Source organism: Dermacentor variabilis, chromosome 3, assembly GCF_050947875.1.
Source record: "Dermacentor variabilis isolate Ectoservices chromosome 3, ASM5094787v1, whole genome shotgun sequence".
Taxonomy (NCBI): domain Eukaryota; kingdom Metazoa; phylum Arthropoda; class Arachnida; order Ixodida; family Ixodidae; genus Dermacentor; species Dermacentor variabilis.
In genome coordinates, this window is record NC_134570.1 from 91,696,627 (window position 1) to 91,701,704 (window position 5,078).

Here is a 5,078-nt window from a genome sequence, read left to right on the forward strand (position 1 = left end):
TGGGGGGACGAATTGAACTTTGAGGGTGAGCGAACTGAAGTATGGGTGTGGGCCAACTTGAAATCTGGGAGGGGCCTACTTAAATTTCGGGGTGGACCTACTTATATTTCGGGGCGGACCAACTTGAAGTTTGAGGTTCGACCAAACTAAATTTGTGGTTGGGCCAATTTGAAATGTGAGGATGAGCCAAGTTGAATGTGGGAGTTGGCCAACTTGAAATTTGGGGGTGGGTAACATGAAATTTAGGCATGGCCGAACTTGAGTTTGGGGGAGGGCCTATAGAAATTTGGGAGTGGTGCAAGTATAAATTTGGAAATGGGCCAACTGAAATTTAGGGCTGTGTTTACGCCTACTTAGACAATTCCAGCGAAGATTCTTCATACTCTTTTGATATAACAAAAACGGAGTGATACTAAAAGACTAAAATTGGCGTTCTTTAAGTTTGTGCATTTAGCCATGGAAAAAAGTACAGCATCAATTAAACTGTTAGAACACTCAAGAAACAAATCAGACTTGTACGCGATAATACTCTCACGAAAAAATAATGTTTCAGTTTTGAAAATTCTGCAGGAAAGGCTGTTCATTCGATCGAAATTTATATCCTTCGTCAATTTTTTTTCATGAATGTTTGTCCCCGATGACTCCTTTTCGGATCGTATGATGTTTAACTTATGTAGGACTTTTCTGTCTTTTGTTTAATATGTAGGATCATTTTTTGGGTGACCAATGTGAGCCTATATGATTATGCGCGATTTCGGCAAAAAGAAACTAAGGACTGACGTTGTACCTAGCATGCTCCTAGGTTATCAGCCAAAAGACACAGTCAGTGCCGACATAATCAATTTTAACGTTTATTTTAAGGCTCTAGGCGAATAAGCCATCATGCCCGAATGCCTGATGTGGCTTCAGTGACCGCTTCCGTTCGCCTTAGCGACGTAGATGAATGACTGATGTTTGGGATCGCACCGCTGGTACGATCTGTTGGGAACTCGGCGCTGACGCCCGTGGTTGTACCTGGGTCGCAAGCCCCAAGGGTAGCGTTGGCCTGGCGGCCTGGGGTACAACTGGAAGCATCCGAAGGTCCCGGCAAAGCATGAGTCGACTGGTAACAACGAAACAACTTGTTTATTTTAACATCGCAAAGAGTTGGCGGTCAGGTTTGACCGAAGTAGAGAGACGGGAGAGCACTTCACTCAACAGAAGAAATCGGAGCCCTCCTTCTTGGCGTCCGGGGGCAGCTGTTTTTATACTCTCGCAGTTGAGGGCAAGAAGGAACCCCTCAAAAGACGAGCACGTGAATGTACAATGGGCTAATGGTGACGCACACTGTCGTAGCGCTGCCGTAGCACCATGTTGAGCACGATCTCGTAGCACCCTGTCGAGCACGATCTCGTAGCACCCTGTTGTAGCGCTGCCGTAGCACCATGACTGTAATGAGAGGATGATCCCTGCTTTGGCATCGCCTGTTTCGGGCACAATGACTGGAATGAGAGGATGATCCCTGCTTTGGCATCGCCTGTTTCGGGCACAATGACTGGAATGAGAGGATGATCCCTGCTTTGGCATCGCCTGTTTCGGGCACAATGACTGGAATGAGAGGATGATCCCTGCTTTGGCATCGCCTGTTTCGGGCACAATGACTGGAATGAGAGGGTGATCCTTTGCGGTCGCATCGCCGCAGTCGCGCCTGGAAACACCTGCCGATGAGTGTTGCGGCGACGACGATCGGGCCAAAATGTCTGCCGCCCCGCCGCAGTCGCGCCGGCAAAACCACGTGTCGCAGGCGAAACGCAACAGACCGCCCCGCCGGGGGAAGGAGATCCCGATGGACAGGGGATTGCATCCGCTGTCCGGAGGGATGTCGCTCGATGATGCTCATAACCGAAGTCGGGCGTCCCTCGACGTTTCTTGAGCGCAGCGCACAGAGAAGGCCTCGTTCTCTCGTTCAGGATCGCACGGGACACTGCAAAGTGACTTCGGGAGAGTTCACATTTTTGTTCTCGTTCCCGGCAAGCGTTAGAACTACGCTGAAACTCAACCGCTCAGTCAGCAAGCACGGCACAACCCTCACTAAGCCCTGCCAGGCTCTTTCCCCTTTTTATACCACTGCCTAGTTCCTTACAGTAGTCTAGCATCACTCAGAACGCGTCCACAAATTGAAAAATTGCACTAGAAAGCATATCATCACTTTGAAACACTAAACAAAAGCAATATGTTAAAAAAAAAATCCTGCCTCAGGAAGAAAAACATCAGTAACAAACAATTTTGAGGCTGATTCCTACGTTAGGGGCTTCGACTTAAGCCATCGGCGTTACCGTTGAGACTCCCCTTTTTGTAACGCACCTCAAAGGAATATTGTTGTAAAGCGCGGCTCCAGCGCAGGAGGCGGCCATTTTTGGGAGAGATGGTCTGCAGCCATTGGAGAGGGCAGTGATCCGTCTCAATGATAAACCTCGAGCCGGCTAGATAGCATGACAATTTCTGAACGGCCCACACGAGACACGCACACTCTTTCTCGGTGGCGCTATACGCCTGCTCACGACTGGACAGCTTACGACTAGCATACAGGACGGGGTGTTCTACTTCTCCATTTTCCCGTTGGCACAGTACAACGCCCATGCCTCGCTCACTAGCATCGCACTGAACAATGAACCCTTTTGTATAGTCTGGCGATCGTAGCACAGGCTGGCTTGTTAGGGCACTCTTTAGGGCGCTAAAAGCTCTTTCCTTTGTCTCGTCCCAGACGACTGTTTGAGGCTCTGTTTTTCTTAGAGCATCCGTCAGGGGAGCCGCGATATCAGAGTACCTAGGGATGTACCTCTGATAGTAGCCGGCGACACCCAAGAACGACCGAATATCGGTCTTGGTGCGCGGTTGCGGAAAGTCTCGCACAGCGGCCACTTTTATTTCAGAGGGGCGGCGACGACCCTGACCAATCACGTGACCGAGGTAGACAACCTCGGCCTGTGCTAACTGGCACTTAGGAGCCTTGACTGTCAAGCCCGCTTCGCGCAGGCGGGTTAGCACTGCCCGCAAGTGTGCCATATGCTCAGACCAGGATGCGGAGAATATCGCTACGTCGTCTAGATACGGTAAAGCGAATTCTTGCTGTCCCCGCAACACTTTATCCATGAGGCTTGAAAAACAGTATGGCGCGTTCTTCAAACCAAAACTCAACACTTTAGGACGGAATGTTCCCATTGGTGAAATGAACGCCGCATACCTACTAGCCTCTTCTGTAAGTGGAACCTGCCAATAACCCCTGACAAGATCTAGGGTGGAAATAAACTGAGCGCTACTAACTTTCTCAAGGCGCTCCTCGATGTTAGGGATCGGATAAATTTGATCCTTAGTGATGGAATTAAGCCTGCGGTAGTCGACGCAAGGACGAGGTTCCTTGCCCGGTACCTCAACTAAAATCAAAGGGGAGGTATAATCACTCTCACCTGCCTCAATAACACCGAGCTGTAGCATTTTCTTTACCTCAGCCTTCATAATATCGCTCTGGCGGGGTGACACCCGATACGCCTTGGATCGTACTGGCTCTGGGGAGGTAAGTTCTATATCATGAGTAAGTACAGAAGTCCTAACAGGCCTTTCAGAGAACAGACCTTGAAACTCTTGTAATAGCTGGTGTAGTTCGGTTTTCTGCTCGGGCGACAGCGGTGCTTTACTGATAAGGTCACTAATGACTTGACCGGTGTCTTCCCTGTTCGTCACTGAGCCTAGTCCTGGAAGCTCGACCGGAAGCTCTTCAGGAACGTTTACCATCATGCACACCACTGCTTCCCTTTGTCTATAAGGTTTGAGCAGATTACAGTGGTAAACTTGCTGTGCTTTCCGCTTTCCTGGCAGACTTACCACGTAGTTAACGTCCGACAGTTTCTGAACAATTCGTGCTGGGCCCTCCCACTGCACGTCTAGTTTGTTGTTTAGCGATGTGCGCAATATCATGACCTCATCGCCAACCTCAAAACGACGGGCCCTGGCTGTCCGATCATAATAAACCTTGGCCCTCTGCTGGGCCTTTGTCATTGCTTCACCTGACAACTCCTGTGCCCTTCTTAAGCGTTCGAGGAGCTTAAGTACGTACTCCACCACGACTGGGTCGTCGCCCCTACCTTCCCACGATTCTCGAAGCATGCGAAGCGGAGATCGAAGCGAGCGACCGTACACCAGTTCAGCTGGCGAAAACCCCGTAGCTGCATGCGGCGCGGTCCTTAAAGCAAACATCACCCCAGGCAGACACAGCTCCCAGTCAGTTCGATGTTCAAAACACAACGCTCTCAACACGCGCTTCATGACGGAGTGGAGCTTCTCAACGGAATTCGACTGTGGGTGGTACACTGAGCTGTGTAACAGCTTTACCCCACACCTTTCGAGAAAAGTTGTCGTCAAAGCGCTAGTAAACACTGTGCCCTGATCTGATTGGATTTCCGCAGGGAAACCAACTCGCGCAAATATGGACAGTAGTGCATTAACTATCTCAACTGAGCTGAGTTCTTTAAGCGGCACTGCTTCAGGGAACTTTGTCGCTGGGCAGATCACAGTCAAAATGTGTCTGTACCCCGTGGCTGTTACCGGCAGAGGTCCCACTGTATCAATAACGAGCCGTCTAAAAGGCTCCGTTATGATAGGTACCAATTTCAACGGCGCCCTTGATTTGTCCCCTGGTTTGCCCACCCGCTGACAAGTGTCACATGTCCTCACGAAATGGTCTGCGTCCCGAAAACACCCTGGCCAATAGTACTCTTGCAAGAGACGGTCCTTAGTTTTCTTAACTCCTAGGTGTCCGGACCACGAACCCCCGTGTGACAAGCGCAACAGATCCTGACGATAGCATTGAGGCACGATCAGCTGATCGAACTCCACTCCTCTGCGGTCTAGATACTTCCGGTACAGGACTCCACCTCTTTCCACAAAACGCGCAGTTTTCCTGGCGATACCTTCTTTGACATTGCAGCGCACGTTTTCCAGGCTGCCATCCTTTTTTTGCTCGGCTATCAAAGCCGTCCGGCTGACTTTTAGCAACCTATCAAGTCCGTCTGACGTAGGCGCGATGAGCAAATCAGTAGATA